General features: G+C 41.3%; 1 protein-coding gene across 1 annotated transcript in view; it reads left to right on the top strand.

The window, feature by feature from the left end:
• The first annotated feature begins 12,452 nt into the window (after window positions 1–12,452).
• The window catches only part of enox2 (ecto-NOX disulfide-thiol exchanger 2), a 616,994-nt gene continuing 602,058 nt past the window's right edge, over window positions 12,453–27,388 (top strand). The window contains exon 1 of the mRNA XM_062990318.1: window positions 12,453–12,497. The gene's annotated coding sequence lies outside the window, so the exon portion shown is untranslated. The remainder of the gene's footprint in view (window positions 12,498–27,388) is intronic.

The following is a 27,388-nucleotide window of genomic DNA, read 5'->3' as shown; positions in this document are numbered from 1 at the left end:
ACTTATTTCCCCCACTGTATATTTTTATATCTGTCACACTTTGGTATTTTGGATTTAGCAATTTACTTTTTTACTGAAGTTAAAAACTATCCAACACCAGTTGGACCTTTGTTAAAAAATACATGGCTTATACCAAACAGCTTGTTGTAGCTCTTATTAAAGGAACAACCAAATATTTCAGATAACTGACCAGTGTGAACTGGCCGTTTAGTCTCAGTGGGATTTCAGTTTGTTACTTTTAAGCCATTTGGAGGTGGACTTAATTTAGCGATTTGGATCTTTTTATTTTTGCATTTTTCCTAATTTTTTCTCCCAATCTAGTCACATCCAATTACCTAACTGCATTTCTCAACCGCTCTACTGCCGCTGACCTTCAGTCCTCACCAAGAAGAGTTATGACTAAAACACGCCCCCTTTGACACATGTTTAGTAGCGGACTGCATCTTTTCACCTGTACGAGGCGAGTTCATACAGGGCTCATTTTTCAGACTCAGACTCAGCTTTATTGTCATTCAAAACCATGTACATGATTAGAACGAAATGCAGATACTTAGGTCTCGGTGTGTGTAAACATAATAAAATATAAGATATAAATAGCAAAAAGAACTATGTTAAGTAAAAATACAACTTAAGACTTAAAAAACTAGAAGAAATAACTAAGATAGGAATTTAAATATTTACATATACATTCAAGTATTGCACAAGTATTATTGCACAGGAACTACAGCAGCTTTATGTGGATCTAAAGTGCATGATTCAAAGTATAGCAGCAGAAAAAGGCAGCACCAGGTCACAGGTGTTTAAGGTAACTGGTGCATAGACAGTATATGAGGGGTGGAGCAATTTAGCAGTCTGACTGCATCCGGAAAGAAGCTGTTTTTCAGTCTTGTTGTTTTTGCTCGGATGCAGCGCAGTCTCCTACCAGAGGGAAGGGGGCTGAAAAGTCCGTGTGCAGGGTGGGTGGGGTCACGGAAGATGCAGGTGTCTTTTTCCTTACACCTGGTAGTGTATATGTCCCCGATGGGTGGTAAGCTGCATCCGATGGTCCTCTGTGCAGACTTTACCACTATCTGCAGCGCCTCCTTCTCTGCCACAGTGCAGCCAGCATACCACACAGTGAGGCAGGTGGTCAGGGTGCTCTCCACCACACAGCTGTAGACATGGCTGGATTACTGACCGGGCCAGTGGGGCCAGCGCCCAAAACATTTTGCAATGCCTATCAACATTTATGATACAATATATTTTTATTTCCGAGGGCCCTCCATTTTAAGGATCCTCTGACTATTAGGGACTTTGACCCCGGGGCCTTTTGGGGGCCCTAGCCATGCTTTTGGGGCCCCTAACCATGCTTTTGGGCCCGAGCCATGCTTTTGGGGGACCTAGCCATGCTTTTGGGCCCTAGCCATGCTTTTGGGCCCCTTATGAAAATGGATGAGGCGTTGTGGCACTGCTCTGACTTCGACTTCTGGCTATTAGTGTTAGGTTCTGTGGCGTCAGGGGAATGTGCCATCTCTCCCTGACGCCACAGGCCTTACAGAGCAGAAACGAGCTGTGCCTTTTAATTACCTGGCCAGCTCGTTAGGGCGAACGGGCTGCACCTGTGCCTTCCCTTATTTAAGGGATAGGTGCAGAGCTGCAGCCGTCGCATCTTCTGCTTGTGTTGGCCACTTTCTCTTTTCTTTCTTTCAGTTTGTTTGGCACTGCGGTGCCCTTTTATGTTTGCTTATTTTTTTTATCTCTAGGTTGTGCCGCCGCACTGTGCCGCCGCCGCCGCCTCATAACAATTAGGGGTCCTAGGAAAGAGGGGGGCATATTTTTAGAGGGCCCTGGTTATGAGAGCCTCTACCAGGGGGCCCTAGAGAAGAGCAGGGCATACCATTAGAGGGCCCTTGATCACGAGGGCCCCTGCTATGGGGCCCTTGACTTCCATAGAATTCGTTTACCATGGCTCCTTGACTTTCTAGGGACCTACAAATTGCCAGGCAAGCTACTATATTTCATATTTCATTCAGGATTAGGATGCGCCAAAACCGCCTGAACTCACTGTCACTTCTGGCCATTGAATCAGATTTGGTCAGACAGCTTAATTTTGATGAATTAGTGGATGACTTTGCAAGAAAGAAGAGTAGAAAGAAACTTATATAAAATAGATTCTTGTGTTAAGGTTAGTAATTGACAGGTTGTTTAATGTATTAATTAATTTATGTTTTTGGAGGGGGAAGGGGGGGCGCGCGGGGGGGGGGGGGGGGGGGGGGGGGGTTGGTCAACTCTTTGCCCAGGGGCCCAGACTATCCTTAATCCGTCCTTGGCTGTAGAAGGACCTGAGGATGTCTGTGTGAAGACCTGCCCTCCTCAGCTTCCTCAGGAAATACAAGCGTTGGTTGGCCTTCTTTATGACAGCCATGGTGTTGGTACGCCAGGTGAGCGTGTTAGTCAGGTGTACCCCAAGGTACTTGACGGAGGGGACCATCTCCACAGCTAATCCATCAATGAGTAGAGGAGGAGGGGTTGTACCAGTCCTGCGGAAATCCACAACCATCTCCTTGGTCTTCTGAACATTGAGGATGAGGTTGTTTTCTCTGCACCACCATGTTAGGTCCTCCACTTCCTTCCTGTACGCCGACTCGTCTCCGTGGGTGATGAGTCCGACCACCACTGTATCATCCGTGAACTTGACCACGAGGTTGTTCTTGTGGCGTGCTCTGCAGTCGTAGGTCATGAGTGTGTACAGTAGTGGGCTGAGCACACAGCCCTGGGGGGAGCCGGTGTTCAGGATGATGGTGGAGGATGTAACGTTGTTTATCCTGACATTTTGAGGCCTGCAGGTCAGGAAATCCAGGACCCAGTTACACAGGGAAGAAGAGGTTCCCAGTGATTCCAGCTTGGACACCAGTTTCTGCAGGATGATGGTATTAAATGCAGAACTGAAGTCCAGAAACAACAGCCTCATGTAGGAGTCCTTTTTTTTCCACGTGGGTGAGGGTCTGGTGGGTCAGGGTAGCGATGGCATCAGCTGTGGACCGGTTCTGCCTATATGCAAACTGGTGTACGTCCTCTGCTACGTTGATGGTCTGTTTCAGGTGCCTCATCACCAACCTCTCGAAGCACTTCATGGTGACAGGAGTGAGTGCAATAGGTCGGTAATCGTTCAGACACGCCGCTGAAGAGGACTTTGGTACAGGGATGATTGTGGATGGCTTGAGACATACTGGAACTCTGGCCTGGGACAGTGAGATGTTAAATATATCCGTCAGGACCTCAGACAGTTGATATGCACATTCCCTCAGAACTCTACCTGGAATTCCATCAGGGCCAGGGGCCTTTCGTGGGTTGACTTTCAGCAGTGTTCTTCTCACCTCTGCTATTGTTACGCTGATGGCTGGGAGTTTGTCCAAGGAGGGTGCGAGCCGGGAGGGGGAGGTGGTGTTGGAGACCTCAAAGCGTGCATAAAAGGTGTTGAGGGTGTCGGGGAGAGCTGGGTCCTCAGGGCACTGTGTGCCCCCCCTCTTGTAGTCTGTGATGCACCTAATGCCCTTCCACATGCTCTGTGGGTCGTTTGATCTGAAGTGACCCTGAATCTTAAGAGCATATGTGGATTTTGCCCTCTTTATTCCACCAGACAAGTTTCGTCTGGCTGTTTTAAGTGCAGCTTCATCACCGTCTCTGAATGCGGCATCACGGGTTCTCAGCATGGAACGCACCTCGCCATTGATCCATGGTTTCTGGTTCCGCCTGATGGTTATAGTCTTTGAGATGGTCACATTCTCCATGCAAGTCCTAATGTAGTCCATAACAGATGTTGTGTATTCCTCCAAATCAACATTGCTCTCTGATGTTGCAGCTTTCCTGAATAGCTGCCAGTCTGTGGTCTCGAAGCAGTCCTGTAGCCTGGACACAGCACCTTCAGGCCACACACAGATGGTTTTTGTGTCAGGGTTTTTGCTCCTGGACACCGGGCAGTATGCAGGAGCGAGCAGGAGAGAGATGTGATCCGAGACGCCGAGGTGGGGGCGTGGCGCTGCTCTGTACGCTCCTCGTCTGTTTGTAAACACTTTGTCTAAAGTGTTTTTGCCCAGAGTCGCAAAGTTAACGTGTTGGTGAAATGTGGGTAAAATGTCCTGTAGATTCACGTGGTTGAAGTCCCCTGCCACTACATATAATGCTTCTGGGTGTTTATTTTGTAGCGAGCCGATGCTGTCTTGCAGCTCCTTCAGCGCTACATTAGCGGTAGCTTGCGAGGGAACATAAACTGCAACTATGAACACTGTAGTAAATTTCCGAGGCAGATAGTGGGGACGGCATTTTAGTATTAAAATTTTAGTACTTGCACATGGAGAGTCACGCACTGTTCTCTATCCTCCCTCATCTCTGTGCAGGCACCACTGATCAGCCAGCAGAGGTTGTAATTGCATTAGCTATGAGGAAGCACCTCCGACCATCTAACCTTAATCACGAGTTTGATATGTCAGCTCTGGTGTGGTAGCACCACCTGAGAGCCACTTAAATTTTTTGACCCATCAAAATAAGGAACATTGTCTGATAGGGTGGCACGGTTGCTTAGTGGGTAGCACTGTCGCCTCACAGCAAGAAGGTCCTGAGTTTGTGGGGTGGGCTGAGTCCTTTCTGTGTGGAAAGACCATGTTACATGAATGTAACCAAAGTGTAAAACATGACGTTAAAACCCTAATAAACAAACAAACAAACATTGTCTGATAAAAATGTAGGACTAGTCTTTATATTGTAAGAGAAAAATGTTAATTTACACTAGAAGTATTAATACATAATAAATTACTACTTAGTTACTACTAATGTGGATATGCTTAGGGCATGATTGCCAGTAGTTATATTGTGAATTTCCCCACTGTGGGACTAATAAAGGATTATCTTATCTTATTCCAATATTCCAAGAGTACTGCTACAACAGAATGTTACTGGATGTGTACATGGTGTGTGTGTGTGTGTGTGTGTGTGTGTGTGTGTGTGTGTGTGATAAGAAGTGCATCAACTGCATTGTATGACGTCTAAAGTTCTAGCTGATTTAGACCAGTTCCTATGTTCCAGCTAAGAAATCTCTTTTGACAGTGGAATCATCCACTGTCCTTCATGGCCACTGATGGGAGTATAAAGGGTGTTTATTATTTTCTGTGTTATCACATTCACAGTCTCTGGGTGAGACTTTGTTGGTGTGATCCTTCTCTGCAGACAAGATCAAAACTCTTGTCTACTCACAATCCAGTCTCTGGGGTATTTCATTAAGGGTTTTTCTACAACGATATTTCTCTTGGTTAGCAGTGGTTGTTGCCTTGCAACTTTTCCATTTACTGTATATTTTTGTTATAATCAAATGTTAGAATCATAAAAGCTGACCTTCTTTAAGTTCTGGAAAGTCTGCAGTTTCTTAAACATTTGTCTGGGTTCTTTTGTGACTCATTTGTGAGTCATTAGTAAATCACTGGAGGAATTTTGGTAAGAGGCACTTCTAAGATGATTTATTACTCCTACACATTTTCTGTTTAAAGATAATAACTTTTACTGTGGTTTAACAGTCTGGGACAATTATTGGTGTATTTAAAGTATCCTCCAGGCCACCCAAGAAGGATGGGCCCTGCTGAGTCTGGTTCCTCTCAAGGTTTCTTTCTGTAATTTTAAGGGAGTTTTTTCTTGCCACAGTCGCCTTCGGCTTGCTCATCAGGGGGTTTTGTATCTGTTGGTCCTGGATTTTGTAAAGTTGCTTTGAGACAATGTCTGTTGTAAAAAGCGCTATTTAAATAATGTTGACTTGACTTGACTATTGGTGACAAATACTGTATATTAAAGCAGAAAAAAACAATGCAAAAAAAAAGGGAAGTTTTAGTGTAAATACCACACACAGTATGTGTAGTTTATTCTGTGTGACTGACAGCTCTTAAAGTCTGTACTTATGATTGAAGTTTTTTTCTTCAATGTTTTCTATCTGTTTATCTCATTCTTCTTCTCTTGTACAGCTGTAAACAAGTGTATTTCCTTCAGGGGATTAAGTATTGTCTTATTTTAAAAACAGGAAGGTTGCAAAGACTTGTTTATAGAACTAGAGATAATACTGACACTTAACACTGATCAGCCATACCATTAAAACCACCTCCTTGTTTCTACACTCACTGTCCATTTTATCAGCTCCACTGACCATATAGAAGCACTTTGTAGTTCTACAATTACTGACTGTAGTCCATCTGTTTCTCTGCATGCTTTGTTTTCCCCCTTTCATGCTGTTCTTCAATGGTCAGGACTCTCCCAGGACCACCACAGAGCAGGTATTATTTAGGTGGTGGATCATTCTCAGCACTGCAGTGACACTGACATGGTGGTGGTGTGTTAGTGTGTGTTGTGCTGGTATGAGTGGATAAGAAGCAGCAGCGCTGCTGGAGTTTTTAAACACCTCACTGTCACTGCTGGACTGAGAATAGTCCACCAACCAAAACTATCCAGCCAACAGCGCTCCGTGGGCAGCGTCCTGTGACCACTGATGAAGGTCTAGAAAATGACCAACTCAAACAGCAACTCAAACAGAGCGATCGTCTCTGACTTTACATCTACAAGGTGGAACAACTAGGTAGGAGTGTCTAATAGAGTGGACAGTGTGTGGACACAGTATAAAAACTCCAGCAGTGCTGCTGTGTCTGATCCACTCATACCAGCACAACACACACTAACACACCACCACCATGTCAGTGTCACTGCAGTGCTGGGAATGATCCACCACCTAAATAATACCTACTTTGTGGTGGTCCTGTGGGGGTCCTGACCATTGAAGAACAGGGTGAAAGCAGGTTAAAAAAGTATGCAGAGAAATAGATGGACTACAGTCAGTAATTGTAGAACTACAAAGTGCTTCTATATGGTAAGTGGAGCTGATAAAATGCGCAGTGAGTGTAGAAACAAGGAGGTGATTTGAATGTAAGTTCTGATCAGTGTATCTTAGCACAACATTAACTAGGGACCCAGTGTTTTACTTAATCCTAATGCTAAAAACTTGACGTTTTCATTATAAACATGAATTATTATCGATAAAGTAACCACATTTATCGCATTTACCAGACTGGCAGCTACTTGCTCTTAGCATTAGCATAACATTAACATAGCCAAGTAAAAGTGTTCAGTTTACACTGTGTCATCATCTAGTAATGATTTGTCCTTAGGATATAATAGGCTCCAAATGGTGTAACTCATTTAGGAACATCATGCTCAAGATAAACGTCCTTTTTCCTGATTAGCTTCGAGGTTGGCACTAATTGATGTGTCTCTGCTTACAATGCCTTGATGGGTGGAAACTGGAGCTGAGTGGACACACACAGTTTTCTGAGTTTTAGTAAGAGGGCCCTAATAAAAGCAGAATCCTTTTAGGCACCATAATAACTATAGAGCCACAAAGATTAGATTAGATTCATTTCTAAATGATGTTCAGCCGTGATAACTCAAAATGTGTTTACCCTCACACTCTGTTCTGATTACTAGTTGATATAACCACATGGGCAAGGGATTACTTTGGCAAATGTATGTTTGGCAGGGATGTCCATGCATTTTTCAACAAGACAATGCAAAACCACATGCTGCAAACATTACAAAGGCATGGCTGCGGAAGAAGAGGGTACTGGTACTGGACGTTCCTGCCTGCAGTCCTGACCTGTCTCCAATAGAGAATGTGTGGAGAATTTTGAAATGAAAATGCGACAACGACGACCCGGTACTGTTACACATCTTAAGACATGTTTGCAGGAAGAATGAGACAAAATAAAAGCTGAAACACTAAATCACTTGGTATCCTCAGCCAAAACGTCAGTGTGGTAAAAAGGAATGGCAAAATTACAAAGTGATAAATGCTTTACTGTCCCAACTTTTTCTGGAATGTGTTGCAGGCCTGAAATGAAGGAATGGTTTATTAATAAATGAAATGAAGTTGAGCAGATAAAACATAAAATATTTCAGGTTCATCCTGTCTGTAATCAAATAAAAGTCAAAGTAAATGTAAGAAACTGTGTAAATGTGTTTTTTTATTATTTGCATTTTCCATGCTGTCCCAACATCTTCTGATTTGGTGTTGTATATTTTTCCCTTCATTTTAGGTTGTCTGTTATTTTATTTATTTATTTATATTGATTATTTTCCATGCTGTTTTATGTCTGTGGGTGTCCTTGAGTATCTTGAAATGCTCTTCCAGTTTTTTTTTCATAACAATTGTACCCGTTTTATTTCTATATAAATACTTAACACATTAATGACATGCCTGCATACCACCACTGTTCTTAATACACATTCTGTAGAGATCTAAGTTATATAGTGTTATCAACAGCCATTTGAAAAGCTACAAAAACCTATGTGGTTATGTGTGACCTGATTTATTAACATCATTATCAACATCATAAGCTACCTGAAAGATATGAGAAGTTTGTGTATCATTTACACACGTTTTCATTTCCTTTTTCAGAGAGTGATGTGCACTCTGCACTTCAGGCCTATTATCACTTGATTAATAAAACACTAGTGTGAATGTGTTATCGCAAATAATACTACAGCTGTGATTCATTCGCAGCTGTAGATCAGTACAGCTGTGATGTTATTAATGATAACACCTGACCTTAAGTGTTCTGTTGCTTTAATATAATAGTTTTGAAAAAGAAAAACAGCATTCTATTAAATACCTGTCTGTAATATACAGTAGACAATTTTCTAAACCAGTTACGTAGTGGAAATAAATCTCATTGGTATGAGATTTACATAGAATCTTGGAAGGGTTGGTAGCGGTGTTGATCTTTGTCATTTTGATCTTCCCTTCCTTTTTAATTACATTGTACAGGTAGTATTATTAATTGCTATAGCTTATTTGTTATTCATATATTCGTTTATTCACCACTGCTTTATCCTGGTCAGGTTTGCAAGGGTCTGATTTACTGTGCGAAAGGCAGTAAAGGCTGGACAGGTCGCCAGGGCAGCACAGGGCAAACACACACATACATTCACACTGCATGACTTTGGACTTGTGGGAGGAAACCGGACCACCTGAAGGAAACCCAAACAGACACATATGCAGAATCATAGCCAGGCCCTTCTTGCTGCGAGATGACAGTGCTGCCCAGTGTGCCACCGTGCTGCCCTATAACTTATTTCGCCTAGATAAACATTATGACAAAATATATACACTTTGGTTTATTAAGAAGTTAAAGAAAATGACCACACTGTAGGACATTATTCAAATGAAACTTTTAATAGTGTCGCTGCACAACACCCTGTCAAAATAAAGCACCGACGAGTCTAAAATTTACCTTACTAGTGCAAGCCAAGTAAGTTTGTCCAACTCAAATTATGTACAAATGATGAGATTTTTTAAAAATCTTATGAAATAAATGATGTATTGATGATGTGTGTAAAATGATGGATGTATTTTGGCACACAAATAAAATATGTTTTGCATAATTTGGTTTAAAAAATGTGTATTTTATTTTTACTATAAAAAATGTGTTACCATAATAGTTTTTTATGTTATTTTTTTTATTATTATTATTTTATCATCATTTTATCCTGGTCAGGGAATAGTTCAATCAAAAAACACTGGGTGCAATGCAGGGAAACCCTGGACAGGACGCCAGTCCATTGCAGGGCTTTGGCCATCCTCCATCATATCTGTGTAAATTCCTGGCAAGTTGTTAGCACCGTTGAGATTTGAAACTGGATCTCAGTGGTAGTGGGCTAGCGTAATGGACTGCTGCACCATCTGAGCATTAATAACATGGTCAAAAGTACCATAGTTGCTACAAACTACTATAGTAAAATGTGACAATATCTTAAGTATGTAATGTTTAATATTCAAACTTATAGATTTAGTAAAAAAAAATAGTACAGAGAAAAGATTAATATTTTTTATTTCATTTTCATGTTTTCACCACTATTCAGGGTTGCAGTGGATCCAGCTTTCTCAGAATCACTGGTCATCAGTCCATCATGGACAGAGACAAGATATATCAACATAATTGTTTTTTATATATGTGCTTATTCCAACTTTATGGCTGCAAAAGGTTGGGAAAAGGGAAACTGTTTACCATTGGTACATCACCTTCTCATTTTATTTTTGCAATCCTTTAGAAACTGAGGACAACAGCTGTTGCAGTTGTGAATGAGGATTTTCTCCATTCTTGATTGATATAATACTTTAGACTGGCCTGGACTGCAGGCAGGTTAGTCTAGCTCCTGTGTTTTCTTAATATGAAACCATGCTGATATAACATGCACAGAATGCGGCTTGACATTATTTTCCTGAAATAGAAAAAACATTCCTGAAAAAAATAGAAAAGAACCCAGGTGCAAGATGTTTTAACCAAGGTAGAATAAATTTAGCTAAATAGCCACTTACCAAAAAGGGGAGAATTGCAAATAAATGAGGTGGCCAAAATAACAGAACAAAGTAACAAATAAAGGACACAAAAAACATCAGCAGCCCGCAAAAGAAAAAGGGGACAGAAAAGGGATAGCACAGAACTGAGAATTGGATTGCACAGTGTGACAGGCTGCTCTGTCCATCTGTGACAAGCTAAGAACCTCCTGGACCAGCAATGCACAAGCGGCACTCCAACTCCACCAACTGGCTTGGAATAACTGGTGTAGAATGAAACCCCACCATAATATGCATAATGTGGATTTATGGCCATGGTCTGCTCTGGAGAAGAGAAGTCCGCTCTTCCGAGGTGGTTCCATCATGAGGGAAATGCAAACGTGCCAACAAAGGAACTAGCAGGTGTGAAAGAGCAAAACAGTAGTATACTGGAAAACTTCCAACTGAAGTAAATGAATGTTTATGAGGCACATGTGATTGTCAATCAGGAGAGACCTGCACATCAATTATCTGCACCTACGTACTGCTTCTGCTGCTCAAAATTGACTACCTTTAGCAGCTGCCATGTTATAGTGCTGCAAAATGTGTACGCACCCCTTAGTATTAATGCTGCCTTCACAGATGTGCAAGTTACCCATGCCATTAGCACCAACACACCCCATATCATTACAGATGCTGTATTTCGAACTTTGCATTTGTTACAGTCAGGATGTTATATTTTTCATTGTACCAGAGAAGTAAACATCCATTATTAACAATATCAGTTTAAGAGGAGAACTTGTCAGAACACAGCAGTTTTCACTTCGCTGCTGTTCATCTCAGATGTGCTTCAGCCTGGTGACATTGGTGGTGTTTCTGGATTGCATTTACTGAAAGGGCTTTCCAGAAAATTCCTAGCCCATATGGTTATACTCAGCACAGAAGTATTTTAGTCTTAATGTAATGCTTTATGAAATGATCAGAAGTTATGGGCATGTAATGTTGGTTCTCAGCATTGCACTTTGTGCCCAGAAATTTAATCTTTTGTGAGTCTTTTAATAATGTTATGGACTGTATATGGTGAAAGCTAAGCTAAAAAAAACTGCTTTTCCTTTGAAAAACTATTTAATTGTCAGCCCTGATAAGTTCCTGATAAATAAATAAATAAATAAAAAAGTCACTGAAGCTTCACAAAGTTGAATCAGTTCATCTGGACAGAAGTTTGTTGTAGCGATACGTTTCATCACTCATCCAAGTGACTTCTTTAGTCTGAGCTGGTGGTGAATAACCCCAACAACGGTGTTGTAAGATGGTGAGAGATGTACCCCACCCATCGGTTTAGAGATGGTTCAGATGGTACATCTCTCACCATCTCTTACCATCTTACAACGCCGCAATAGGAGCTATACCCCAATCATATGTGAAAGTCACACATGGCCATTGTAATTAATGGTCATTGTGATTTGCATATGGACCTGATCACCGGTTTCATTGTTATGCAATGGGCCGTGATCGGTCATTATGCAAATCGGCTGCATATAAGGTTGGGGTATCCACCACCAGCTTAGACTGAAAAAGTCACTTGGATGAGTGATGAAACGTATCGCTACAGCAAACTTGTGTCCAGATAAATTGATTCAACTTTGTGGATTTGTGTACCTGGATTATTGAGCATGCATCAAGAAGCTTCCTTTAATCAACAGTATTAAAATCTTAACCTGCTATGTAATGTTTAAGCTTAACTTGATTAATTTTAATAAAATACTTAAGTATTAAATATGTAAATTTTAAACAATTAAAAACACATTTATTAATCCATTATTCACTTGTACAATCATGCAGATCAGTCGTCACTAAACGAGTTTTAGTTTTGTTGTATCCTTAGTTTCACTCCCTGTAGATGGCATTACACGCTTTGCTGCCTGAGCTCAACGAGGCTGAATTTCAAATCCCTCCCTGTATTATAGATAGTGCACTAGATATAGTATAGCGTCAACTATGCATAGTGCTACTTTGTAGGGCGTTAGAAGGTGATTTAGAATACAGCCTACGCTCAACGACCACGTTGCTTTCGTATTTACATCTGCGCCGTTGCTGTTCAGAACAGCTTGCATAGTAACCAAGCGGAAGTCTCTAGAACGGTCTAAAAAGTTACACCGTGAGTACTACTTCATGTTATTTAATACACCTTAATACAAGTTAAGCCAAGAAAAAGCAATGTCAGCAAACAAAGCAAATAATAACGCTAATTTTAATACATTTATTTGTAACTAGCGACTGTGACTGGGGTGTCACAGCGTTATTAGCACACAAGCTAACTAGTTAGTGTGAGTGAAGTTTAAACGGCTCTGCACGCGCACAATTTCCTGTGTGTGTGTGTGTGTGTGTGTGTGTGTGTGTGAGTGTGTGTGAGAGAGAGAGAGAGAGAGAGAGAGAGAGCGAGCGAGAGAGAGCGGGGAGTGGGGAGTGTGTGAGAGGTGTGTATGCCTGCAGTGTTTTCTCTGAAGCCGGACTATGACAGAACATCAATATGTAAGATTTAAAATCAACACGAGGCAACTAACAGAGTCCCCAAAAGGTCAAATAGTGGGTGCCCCAAACTGCAGGTGCATTAGTCCCCCCCCCTCCCCCCACACTGAATGGTGCCAAAAACAAACAAAAAAGTCTAGTAAATGGCAGTTCCTGTTATTGACAGTGGTGGCTCAGCGGTGAAGAAGAATGCCTTTATTTGTCATATATACATATACAGATGTACAGTAATAATAATAATACATTTTATTTATATAGCGCTTTTCAAGATACTCAAAGACGCTTTACATAAGACAAATAATCAAAACAAATACGTACATACACCATACAAATCATAGTACAAAATCAAAATAGTACATCAACATCAAGAATAATTAAGATAAAAACAAAGAGAGCAGCATAAGACAGTTCATTAAAAATTAGCTAAATTATGAGAGAGAACAACAAATATAGAACAATTTCTTAAAATTAGACAGAAACAGGACAGATTTACATGCAATCAGGAAACTGAAAACTTTACAAGTTTTAGGATCTAGGACTTCACATTTCTGTCGTGATCTAAGTATAAAAACTATTAAAAAGAATAGCAAAAATAAAAGCATTTATTTCGTGTTGTTACAAGTTAAATGCCATATTGAATAGATGAGTTTTGAGAAGTGACTTGAATTTGGACAGGTCAGGACAATCTCGTAGGTGTTTGGGGAGAGCATTCCATAAAGATGGAGCAGCTATGGAAAAGGCCCTGTCACCCCAGGTCCGGTGCTTGGTCCTAGAGGGTATGGACAGTAGGTTAGCCTCAGAAGAGCGAAGGCTACGGGAGGGAATGTGCTGATGGAGCAGGTCGGTGAGGTAGGATGGGGCCTGATTATGGAGAGCTTTGTGAGTGAATAGAAGAATTTTGAATTGAATGCGTTGAGCAACGGGAAGCCAATGAAGTTTTTGTAGAACAGGTGTAATATGATCACGGGAGCGAGTATGAGTAAGGAGGCGAGCAGCTGAATTCTGGATATACTGAAGTTTTTTTAGGATTTTGTTAGATGTACCATAAAGGATGCTATTGCAATAATCAATTCTGGATGTAATAAAAGCATGAATCAAGGTTTCGGCGGCAGAAAAGGAGAGTGATGGACGTAGACGTGCTATGTTTTTTAGATGAAAGAAAGCAGTTTTGGTGATGTGATTTACATGGCGGTCAAAAGAGAGGTTGCTATCAAAAATTACACCAAGATTTCGGATGTTAGAAGACGGAGACAAAGTGTCATTATCAATGGTAATTTGAAAATTTTTTGTGGTTTTTGCCAGGGTTGTAGGACTTACGATGATCATATCTGATTTTTCACAGTTTAATTTGAGGAAATTAGCTTTCATCCACAATTTCATTTCAGTGATGCAATTTGTCAGAGTGGAGTGAAGTTCAGTATTAATGGATTTGGAGGAGATGTAAAGCTGAATATCATCAGCATAGCAGTGGAAATGTAAACCATGCCGACGTATGATGTCACCAAGGGGGAGCATATAAAGAATAAACAAAAGGGGACCTAACACTGAGCCTTGGGGAACGCCTTGGGACAGTGGAGCAATGGCAGAACTACAATTGTTGATATTAACAAACTGTTGTCTGTTTATGAGATATGACCTTAACCACAAAAGGGCAGTACCAGTGATGTTGACAGAGGATTCAAGGCGGGACAGAAGAATGGAGTGATTAATGGTGTCAAAAGCTGCAGTAAGATCAAGGAGGACGAGAATATTAATTTGTCCAGAGTCTGAGGAAAGAAGAAGGTCATTTGTGACTTTGAGGAGGGCTGACTCAGTGCTGTGCTGGGGGCGGAAACCAGACTGAAATGATTCAAATAGATTATTGGAATTTAGGTGATCTTTGAGCTGTGAGGCAACAACACGTTCCAGTATTTTCGACAGAAATGGAAGATTGGAAATGGGCCGAAAGTTACTCATAATGTTAGAGTCAAGTCCAGGTTTTTTAAGTATGGGAGTAACAGCAGCCAATTTGAGTGATTGAGGGACTGAGCCAGAACTAAGAGAGGAATTGATTATCTCTGTGATAAGTGATGAGATAACTGGAAAACAACCCTTAACAAGTTTTGATGGAGCAGGATCCAAAACACAAGTGGAGCTTCGCATCCCTGTTAAGATCTCAGATAGGTCCAAATGAGACACAGGTGAGAACTGAGACAGAGGCTGGGTAATAAATTGAGGTGAGACAGGCGGAGAAACAGAGATGACAGGGGAAACTGTCAGAAAATTGTGGATATTCTCAACTTTTGTTTGAAAAAATGAGAGGTAAGAGTTACACTTGTCAACTGTAAAGGAATTGGTAGTATTGTCAATTGGTTTGAGAAGTTTATTTATTGTGGAAAAGAGAGTCTTAGGATTTGTTGATCCAGCATGTATGAGTTCGGAATAGTAAGTGGATCGGGCTGCCGTAAGAGCGTCTTTGTAATGTTGAAGATAATCAGAATAAATCTGATAATGTACTGTTAGACCGGTTTTCTTATAAAGTCTTTCAAGCTGGCGTTTACGGGATTTCATTTGGTGAAGCTCAATTGTGTACCATGGTGCGGAATGACTAAATGAAACAAATTTGGTTCTCAAAGGAGCCAGCTCATCAAGACATGAGGCGAGTATGTCATTATAGTAATCGACAAGGTCAGATGAATTACTAGACAGTACAGGACAGACAGACATCTTTTTAACAAGAGAATCTGAGAAAGCAGAGGGAGAGATATACTGAAGATTCCTGAAGGATATTTTATGTTTAGCTCTAGTGATGGGCCTAGTGACCTCAATGTCCATGATGATTGTCAAATGATCAGAGACAGTAAGGTCATGGCTGGACGGCTGATGAACTAGGACACCAGTAGAGCAGACAAGGTCAAGAGTATGACCTTTTTTATGAGTTGGAAAATGTATATGTTGTGTGAAATTAAAACACTGTAACAATTCCAAAAATTCCCTGGCAAATTTACAGTTGTTGTCATCAATATGGATGTTAAAATCACCCATAAGCAGTACAGAGGATGAGAGGGCACTAAGCTGGGTTAAAAAATCTGAAAAATCAGAGAGAAAGGAAGCGTTTGGCTTTGGCGGACGATAAACTACAGCAGTGACCAGAGGAGTAGGCCCTGACAACTTGAAAGCCAGGTGTTCAAAAGAAAGAGCAGCAGGAAAAGACAAAGTGGTTATTTTAATATCATCCCTATAGACTGCAGCAACACCACCACCTCGCCCTTCCATACGAGGTTCATCAATATACGAGTATCCCATTGGCGTGGTCTGATTTAACGTAAAATAATCCAAGGGTTTATGCCAAGTTTCAGTGAGACAGAAAAAGTCTAGTTCACTGTCAGATATAAATTCACTGAGTACAGTACTTTTTGTGTTGAGTGAACGAACATTAAGCAATGCCATTTTCAAGTGGTATTGTTGTGTAGTTGGCTGTGAGGAACGAGGAAGAGAACGGAGATTTGCTAAGTCCACTCCGCGTTTCCCATCCCACTCCGTGGACAGCGTTGTCATGGAGACTACACCGCTACTGGTGTGCAAGGCAGCAGCGCTCTGATGACGTGTTTGCGGAGCGACAGTGCGCACGGCTGACCAGAAGGATGGAATAGCGTTACCGTTTCGAAGATAAACAAGCTTTCTCCGGGAGCCCCTGTGAATATAACGAGGCCGGCGAAGGAGTCCAAGCTGTTTGATGACTGAAATACACGATGGAGTAGTGCAATTGTTGAACTTCCTCAGCTGGTCAACGGAATAGTTCAACATCGTGCCGATCCCAGGAAAACTCATCCACCGTTCACCACCGGCCGCAGACGCGATGTACAGTAGAAAGAACAAAAAGTATCAAAAGCACAAATAAAAGTATCAAAAGTAACATAAAAGAAATAGATCCACAAGGTGTGTAAAAAGATGAAAACGAAAAACGATAAAAATACAATAAAATACGGTAAAATACGGTAACGGTAGCGGCAGCCAAATGCGCCAGCGTCCACCATCACCATGGCAACTATAATACAACATAGTACAACAAAATTCTTTCTTGAGTATCCCAGCTTGTTTGGAAGCTGGGGTCAGAGCGCAGGGTCAGCCATCGTACGGCACTCCTGGAGCAGAGAGGGTTATGCAGACATCCCAAGTTGCAAAAGCTCCCAAAAAAAAAAAAGCTAAAAAACCTCTCACACACACCAAAGGATCTGGGTGATAACAGAACTTTTAGGAGTTGCTAACTGAGCTACTAAGCTAACTGTTCGCGTCACAAACACATTAATGTGTACTACATAGTGCACTAGATAGTGTGAAAGATAATAGATTTATGTTCCCTACATAGTGCACTAGATTGTATATTAGAAAAGAATTTATGTTCCTTACTTAGTGCACTAGATAGTGTACTAGATAATAGACTTATGTTTCTTACATAATGCTTTGGGTAGCGTATTAGTTAACGGATTTATGTTCCCTACACAGTGCACTAAAATGTATATCAGATAACGGTTTTATGTTCCCTACATAGTGCACTAGATAGTATTTTAGATCTGAATTTATGTTCCCTACGTAGTGCACTAGATAGTGAATTAGACAATTGGTTTATGTTTCCTACACAGTGCACTAGATAGTATATCAGATCACGGATTTATGTTCCCTACGTAGTGCACTAGATAGTGAATTAGACAATTGATTTATGTTCCCTACACAGTGCACTAGATTGTATATCAGATCACGGATTTATGTTCCCTACATAGTGCACTAGATAGTGTATTAGATAACGCATTCATGTTCACTACATAGTGCACTAGAAAGTATAACTAGATGATGATTTGTGTTCCTTACATAGTGCACTAGATAGTGTATTACATAATTAATTATGTTCCCTACATAGTGCACTAAATTGTATATCAGATAACGAATTTATGTTCCCTACATAGTGCACTAGACAGTATATTAGACAATTGATTTATGTTCCCTACATAGTGCACTAGACAGTATATTAGACAATTGATTTATGTTCCCTACACAGTGCGCTAGATTGTATATCAGATCACGGATTTATGTTCACTACATAGTACACTAGACAGTATGTTAGACAATTGATTTATGTTCCCTACATAGTGCACTAGATTGTATATCAGATAACGGATTTAATGCGCGATTGGGGAAAAAAGTCTGTGTCGCCTGCGTGCGCGTGTGTGTGCACTCTTGGCCGCTTGTTCTAGATTCCGGGAGATTTGATCTGACTTGCGGGCATCAGGGAGCCGCTATGTATATGCGGGAGACTCCCGGAACCTCCGGGAGACTTGGGATGTCTGGTTATGGGCCGTGCTCAAGTACGCAACAGTGGCTGCATGGCAGAGCTAGGACTTGAACTCTCAACCTTTCAGTTGAAAGCCCAAAGCCTTACCCACTAGGCTACCACTGTCCCATCTAAGGAACCTAATTAGTAACTTAATTAAGGAACTTGATTAGTAATCAGAAGGTCACTGGTTTAAACCCCACTACTGCCAGTTTGCCACTGTTTTACACCAAGTCATTAAGTTGCCACTGTTGGGTCCCTAAACAAGGCCCTTAACCCTCAATTGCTCATCGTGTTCCGCTCATTGTGTAAGTCGCTTTGGATAAAAGCATCTGATAAATGCTGAAAATGTAAATGTTTGGTCCTCTCAATTGCTTGGACTATATTTGTACACGGTAGGCTATATGCACACTCTCCTCTGCATACCAAGTCAACCAGTCATTTTAATTCTGGCGATCATATTCAAACAAGTCTTAGAAGCTATGCTGTGTTTTTTACTCGGTTGCTTTAAGACCTTTCTAGACTTACGGTCAACGACGTTAGATATTATTCAAGCATCTTGCCAGATGTCAGCAACCAAGAATGAATAGGGCTTCAAAGTCTATGTTTCAAGTAGAGATGCATGAGTACAGATACTGGTATCGGGTATTTGCCCGATACCGCGCTCATTAACTTGTACTCGTACTCGCAAACGAGGCTCCGATACTGAACATCCGATACCGTGTGCCCAGTGCACGTTGCTGCGTTATGCCTGGTTCACACTACACGACTTTTGCCCTGATTTTCGCTTGGCGACTGGTCGGCGCTAGATTTGCCGGCTCGGCGATCAAAACTCGGCTCTCGATCGCTAAGTGTGAACTATCCAACAACTCGATCCGACCGGCTCGCCGAGCGCTCGAGTTTTCTAGCACGTCAGATATCTGATCTCAGATGTGCGACTGGGAATGAGTGACATGTCGAACAGCCAATGAGAACGCAGGATACGGTGTGAGGGGAAACACAGGAGAGGAGTGTAAACAGGTGGGACAGGGGGATAATATAGTTTATATCAGAATACACCGGCACACACACACACGTTTTACAGTATTTCTGACCTGATCGTTCTCTACAAAACATAACAACAAAATTAAAAAAAATATTTATTAACTTCCAACTCACTACAGAACAATCCATGCTATTCGTGTTGCCAAATCCACTCAGATTCATTTATTTTTCCTCCTTGATTTCATCACATCAGCGCACAAACACTTTGATCACTCGCTACTTGATAACGTGCATTTTTGGACGTGGTATCATTAAACTTCTCGTCACTTCTCACGTGTGTTTTTGTTTAAAAAAAAAACGGTATTCTAAATTGGTATCGGTATCGGTATCGGCAAGTACAAAAATACATGAACTTGTACTCGTACTCGGTTGGGAAAAAATGGTATCGATGCATCCCTATAAAGAAGTATCCACCAGTCAGCCAGTGTGTGCTGTCAACCATCCATGGTACATGCAATTATTTTGTTAAAATTATTAGAACCAGCATGTTAAGTCAAGTGAAATTTATTTGTAAATCACTTTTTACATTTGACATTGTCTCAAAGCAACTTCACAGAATCCAGGACTGGCAGATCAAAACCCCCTGTTGAGCAAGCCAAGGGCGACAGTGGCAAGGAAAAACTCCCTTCAAATTACAGGAAGAAACCTTGAAAGGAATAAGACTTAGCAGGGAACCATCCAGGGTGGCCTGGAGAATAATTTAAATGAGTAGGATTTAAACTAACCATACACACACAAAAATAATTTAAACTAAAAGTTAGTGGTTAGTAAAGAGAAAAAAAACAACAATTTGATTTCTTCTTTATTCAGTGAGTTCTAGACATTGTCTGTGCAGACACAACAGGAGCGTCATTGTTCTCAAACAATCTGAAACGTGCAGGCTTCAATCTCATGTGGGCAAACAGGTTCCCGTCAGAACCACCTTGGGGGAAACAACAGAAGATGTAGTTAAAGTAACAGGAATGATGACACGGTGGCTCAGTGGCGAAAAGGTCCTGGGTTCGATTCCTAGATCAGTGTTTCTCAACCTTTTTTCAGTCACGGCACCCTTTAAAAGTCTGCAAAATCTCAAGTCACCCCAGTCTAAAATGTATTAAAAAACTTACACTCTGCATCCCTCGGACTGCTAACACACATGCACACACACCATAAGGTGTCATTTAGGGAGGAAGGGGTAAACGTGACTTACTTTTGATGGAAAACCTGAGCCTGGGATGATGCACACGATCGCCCTATTCTGGCAGGGATGGATGAGAGGCAGCGCCATGAACGAATCAGATTTAACATAATTAAACAAGTTAATAGTTTATTTCTCAATTATTTGTCAGTATACTATCAGCACTGCTTCTTTTCTGCATGTTCTCTCTGTAGCTCAGTTACGGCTCTCTCAACTCAAAAGAAGCTTTATTGGCATGACAAATAAGGACATTCGTATTGCCAAAGCAAGTTAGAGAGAAATAATAAAAAATAACAGTAAGAAAGAACAAATTTATACAAAAGTTACATGTGGAAAAAAATATAAAATAGAATAAAATATTAATAAAAACAGTGCAAAATAATAACAATAAAAATTATAATATTTACAGTAATGAGGTAGTAATAACGATCAGGTTGTGTGTGTGCGTGTGTGTGTCTCTCGCGCTCTCTCTCTCTGTGTGTGTGTGTGTGTGTGTCTCTCGCGCTCTCTCTGTGTGTGTGTGTCTCTCGCGCTCTCTCTGTGTGTGTGTGTGTGTGTGTGTGTGTGTGTGTGTCTCTCGCGCTCTCTCTCTGTGTGTGTGTGTGTGTCTCTCGCTCTCTCTCTCTGTGTGTGTGTGTCTCTCGCGCTCTCTCTCTCTGTGTGTGTGTGTGTGTGTCTCTCGCTCTCTCTCTGTGTGTGTGTGTGTCTCTCGCGCTCTCTCTCTCTCTGTGTGTGTGTGTGTGTCTCTTGCGCTCTCTGTGTGTGTGTGTGTGTGTGTGTCTCTCGCGCTCTCTCTCTGTGTGTGTGTGTGTGTGTGTCTCTCGCTCTCTCTCTCTCTGTGTGTGTGTGTGTCTCTCGCGCTCTCTCTCTCTGTGTGTGTGTGTGTCTCTCTCGCTCTCTCTCTCTGTGTGTGTGTGTGTGTGTCTCTCGCGCTCTCTGTGTGTGTGTGTGTGTGTGTGTCTCTCGCGCTCTCTCTCTGTGTGTGTGTGTGTGTGTGTGTGTCTCGCTCTCTGCTCTTCGTTTTCGTATTTGAATTTCGACAATAAACAGCTCTTATTATGACTGATTGATTCCCTCTACTGATGGAAGCGGAATGGGTGGATTACAGCCGAACTGCGCAGAAATAAAAATATATATAGCGGCTCCCAGAGGCACGACTCGGTTCCTTTTGTTTATTTTAAAGAGCCGTTCAATAGAATCGGATCGTTCGCGAACGACTCATCACTATCAGAATATTTTTGACGGCACCCCAGTGCCGCGGCACCCCGGTTGAGAAAGGCTGTGCTAGATAGAGCAGCCCGGGTCCTTTCTGTGTGGAGTTGGCATGTTCTCCCCGTGTCTGTGTGGGTTTTCTCCAGGAGCTCCGGTTTCCTCCTACAGTCCAAAGACATGCAAGTGAGGTGAATTGGAGATACAAAATTGTCCATTATACATGTGTTTGTCATTAAAGACCTGTCTTGAATATAACCAAAGTGTGTAAAGCATAATGTTAAAATTCTAATATATAAATAAATAAAGTAACAGGTTGTATAACAAAAAAATTTGCCACTTTTTGTGGATCCGGTGCCCTCTGTGCTCCGACCATTTCCTAGACATATACGACTAAAACTAAAGAGGGCACCAGTATGAAGTCAAGCTTTTTTCATGGCTTCCTGGTTCCCCAGATTTAAACCTCATCAAACCTTTCCAGACTGCAGTGTGAATCTCCACCTCCTTCAACCCCATGAAACCAGAATATGTTTTTCTCAAGGATTTTAGCCCAGTTTTTCAAAGCTGCTCTAAAAGTGTAGCTCATGCCCTGATTAGCTACTCAGTATTAATACATTATGATTTCTCTAATTAGCTCTTGCGGTTATTGTGCACCCGGGTTTCCGTCAGCCTGAAAACACCTCTTGTTTATGTAAACCAATTTGACACAACACTTTGTAATGAAAGTAAAATTCCAGCTGGTTTCCTCTGTAGATATTTGTAGAGCTCCCAGTAATTAGAAATCAGCTAATTATGTTTTTGCAAGAACAACTGGAGAGAATGTGTACGCTTTTATACAGAATACTAGGTAATTACACTGATCAGCCATAACATTAAAACCACCTCCTTGTTTCTACACTCACTGTCCATTTTATCAGCTCCACTTACCATATAGAAGCACTTTGTAGTTCTACAATTACTGACTGTGGTCCATCTATTTCTCTACATACTTTTTTTACCTGCTTTCATCCTGTTTTTCAATGGTCAGGACCACCACAGAGTAGGTATTATTTGGGTGGTGGATCATTCCCAGCACTGCAGTGACACTGACATGGTGGTGGTGTGTTAGTGTGTGTTGTGCTGGTATGAGTGGATCAGACACAGCAGCGCTGCTGGGACTTTTTATAGCTGGAACTCACTCTATTAGACACTCCTACCTGGTTGGTCCACCTTGTAGATGTAATGTCAGAGACGATCGCTCATCTATTGCTGCTGTTTGAGTTGGTCATCTTCTAGACCTTCATCAGAGGTCATAGGACGCTGCCCACTGGGTAAAATAGTAAAAAACTATGATGTAATATGGGTCCTTTATTCATTATATTTTAGTTAAAGGTAGAGCTGGGCGATATGACGGTACATTCGGTATACCGGCTTTGATTCCTTGTACGGTATGGATTTTTCATATACATCCATACCGTAGCACAGTTAATACAACAGCTGTAAGCTTCAATAGGCAGCAAATCATATAATATTGTTCGCCGCTAAAAGCGCTATGGAGTGCTGTGCAGATTAGATACAGCTCAACAGATGAGAGAGGTTTCCTCAATATGGTGAAAAAAAAAATACACAAAAACAACAAAGAAATGAGCTGTGTCGGCAGTTTAGAAGTTTTTTATTTTGTTCTGACACAGATTAAAACACTATACGGTACGGTTTGTCGGGGCATGATTGTTGCAAAAAAGCAAAAGGTTAAGCGACATTACTACCAGGGTGAAAATACAGTTTGTTTTCACTGATACTGCTTGAGATGTTTCTACAATTTAATTGGAGTTCACCGGTGCTAAATTCAATTGATTGGACATTTTTGGGGATTGCCAACACCTGCCTATATAAGGTCCCACAGTTGACAGTGCATATCAGAGCAAACTCCAAGCCATGGGGTCAAAGGAATTATCTGCAGACCTCAGAAACAGGATTGTGTCAAGGCATAGATCTGAAGAAGGGTACAGAAAAATTGCTGCAGCTTTACAGGTCCCAAAGAGCACAGTGGCCATTAGTTAGTTTGGAACCACCAAAATTCCTCCTAGACCTTAGCCAGGGAGGTGAGCAGGAACCCAATGGTCACTCTGACAGAGCTCCAGCGTATCCTTGTGGAGATGGGAGAACCTATCAGAAGATCAATCATTCAGGCAGCACACCACAAATCACGCCTTTATGGTAGAGTGGCCAGACGGCACACGACAGCCCGCTTGGAGTTCGCCAAAAGGCACCTAGAGGACTCTCAAACCATGAGAAACAAGATTCTCTGGTCTGATAAAACCAAAATTAAACTTTTTGGCCTGAATACCAAGTTTCATGTCTGGAGGAAACCAGGCACTGCTCATCACCTGGCTAATGCCATCCCTACAGTGAAGCATGGCGGTGGCAGCATCATGATGTGGGGATGTTTTTCAGCAGTGGGACCGGGGCGACTAGTCCTGAGAGAGGGGAAGATGAATGCAGCTAAGTACACACCGAGATCCTTGAAGAAAACCTGCTCCAGAGCGCTCTGGACCTCAGACTGGGGCGGAAGTTTACCTTCCATGACATGACCCGAAGCACACAGCCAAGCTCGTAGCTTCTTTCCCAAGATGCCTTAAAGCTGTAATTGCTGCCAAAGGTGCATCAACGAAGTATTAGGTTAAGGGTGTGTACAGATATGTAATGTTATATATAAAAGTGAATATTTTCTAAACCCTGTTTTCACTTGCTAATTATTGGTGATTGTATGTAGATGTTTAAGGCAAAAAAAAAAAGAACTCAATCTGTTATAGAATGAGTCTGTAATGTAATAAAACATGGAGAAGGTGAAAGGGGTGTGCAGACTTTCCGGCTTGACTGTATGACAGTAAAATCAGCCTCAGACATATAAAAAGTCCCAGTCATACAAAAAATAAAACATATCATGATATATACAGTGGTGTTCAAAAAAATTAGCAGTGATTTTAAAAAAGTGAATAAAGCCCAAAATCATTATAATCACTTTTATTTCCATAAATGCAAATGCACTAAAAATACTACACTTTTAATTCTAAATCAAAACATTAACACAATGTAGCCAGTTTGTGTTAATCCTTTACAGAAAATTAAGAAAAATTAATATTAGGCTGTTCAAAAAAATAGCAGCGCAGCATTTTTCTTTAAAAACTCAAAAAATTATCTATAACATGAAAAAATGTTTTACTTTAAATTACTGAACTAATATTTAGTGGCATAACAATTGTTTCCGAGATCTGTGTTGCATGGAGTCGACCAACTTCTAGCACCTCTGAACAGGTATTCCAGTCCAGGATGATTACACTACATTCCACAGTTCTTCTGCATTTTTGGGTTTTGCCTCAAAAAAACGCGTTTCAGATATCAGCCCACAAGTTCTCTCTGGGATTGAAGTCAGGGAATTGGGCTGGTCACTCTATTACCTCAGTCTTGTTTGTCTGTAACCAAGATGTTTTGGGGCATTGTCATGTTGAAACACCCATTTTAAGGACATTTCTTCTTCGACATAGGGCAACATGATCTCCTCAAGTATTCTGATATATTTAAACTGATCCATGATCCCTCGTATGTGATAACTAGGCGTAACACCATGGTATGAGAAACATCCCCATATCATAGTTTTGTACCACCATGCTTTACCACCTTCACAGTGTACTGTGGCTTGAATTCAGTGCTTGGGGGTCGTCTGACATACTGTCTACGGCCACTAGACCCAAAAAGAACAATTTTGCTTTCACCAGTCCACAAAATGTTGAGCCATTTCTCTTTGGACCAGTCAATGTGTTCCATGGCAAATTTTACCCCATTCAGGACACGTCTTTTTCTTAACAACGGGACTTTGCAAGGAGTTCTTGCTGGTAAATTGGCTTCACTTAATCATCTTCTGTACTCACTGGTAACCTCAGATGTTCCTTGATCTTTCTGGAGGTGATCATTGGCTGAACCTTTGCCATTTTGGCTTTTCTTCGATTCTATCGAACAGTAGTTCCACACTTCCTTCTGCGTCTTTCAGGTTTTGATTGTCACTTAAAGGCATTTGAGATCATTTTAGCTGTGCAGCCCATAATGTGCTGCACTTCTCTGTATGTTTTTCCCTCTACAATCAACTTTTTAATCAAAGTACGCTGTTCATCAGTACAATGTCTGGAACAACCCATTTTACCCAGTATTTCAGAAGGTAATGTGCTATGACCAACCTGTGCAACATTTGCCCCCCTCCTACATGAAATAAGGGCCAAAATTGACACCCGTTCTTCTGCAGAATGAATGACTTCACCAATTGAACTCCTCACTGCTATTATTTTGAACAACCCCCTATCAATCAATGCTTCGATTACTCAGAATGAACGGCATGCATGTCCTAATTGTTGGGTTTGTTTTGTTTTCATTACTCTACTACACTTTCAAGTCAATTTTTTGCAATGTAGAAATATCACTTCTACTAAAAACAGTGATTTATCAGGTTAATGGTGTTGGACTGCTATTTTTTTTAACACTACTGTAGTCAGAACACCAGAAATACCGTGATACAAATTTTTGGTCATACCGTCCAGCCCTAGTTAAAGGTATAAAAAAAGTTTCTTCTGTGAGTCATGAGACTAACAATTTGTTTTGAAACTCAAAATAATTTTAAAGCCAAGCATCTCCCTGCAGTTTTTAGCCAGTCACGTCCCATAACACGAGCATGCATGTGTCTAACTGTTCAAATGCATGGTGCAAAGCAGGCAGCTTTCAAATCGGAATAAAATCACGTTTGACAAATAGAGACGCCTCCGTGTTCTCTTTGTTTGGCGGTTCTTGGTCCACATTGTTTGTTTTTCTCCAGAATACTAAGCCTAGGGCAGCCTCAGGAGACTAGTGTTTTTCTTCTGAACAGATATTTTACTGACAGCTGCCAGAACTGAGCAAAATATTACAGACTTAGAAAATCACTGACCCCACCGTTAATCCCTGCAGTGAATCTACTGCAATCTTGTGTGTGATACACAAGAATCAGCTGAAATCACTATGGGGTGTCTCTAGCCAGCATGTTGTCTAAAAGCCAGACCCAGAGATCACACTGGTAAACGAACACAAGATTTTCACGCTGGGCGTGAGCCGAGTTTGACAGGTTTTTCTGTAATGCATCTAAGCATGAGGTAAAGAACCTCAGGTGTCAGATTTCTTTGGTTCTCATCCTGTTGTGTCTCTTAGTGCACTGTTTTTGGGATCTGCCTTTTTTTTCTTTTTTACATTTGATTGCACACTCTCATACGCTTTTAGTATTTTTTAGAGTGCAGAGGGTGGCAAATGATGCAAAGCGGACAAGTGTCAGGATTGCGCAAACGTCAAGTCCATACGCATGAGTTCTGTCATCGTTTAGTATCCTAGCAACAAATAAGAATCTCACTAGCCCTCGATGCTTTCAGCACATGGCTGTAAATATTCTTCAAACTGATAAGCAGCTGTTTACATAGAGCATGATCAAAGCCTAATCTGTTACACATATGCTGAAGCTAGACCTGACTCAGGTTTACCTTAGCTCTAAGTCATTTGAAATTAAATTAATTACACTTCTCATGGGCACTCAGGTGGCTCACTGGTAAATTACGCTAGCCCACTAGCGCTGGGATCCAGGGTTTGAATTACCAGCGATGCTATTGGCATATTAGGTATTTACATACAGACATAATTGGCTATGTGTGTGGGGGTGGGGGGTTTTGGTGGCTGATGGATTGGTGTCCTGTCAAGGGTATGTTACCGCATTGTTCCAGGAAAACCACACCCA

Source organism: Trichomycterus rosablanca, chromosome 1, assembly GCF_030014385.1.
Source record: "Trichomycterus rosablanca isolate fTriRos1 chromosome 1, fTriRos1.hap1, whole genome shotgun sequence".
NCBI lineage: Eukaryota > Metazoa > Chordata > Actinopteri > Siluriformes > Trichomycteridae > Trichomycterus > Trichomycterus rosablanca.
This window is presented reverse-complemented; position numbering and strand designations above follow the sequence as displayed.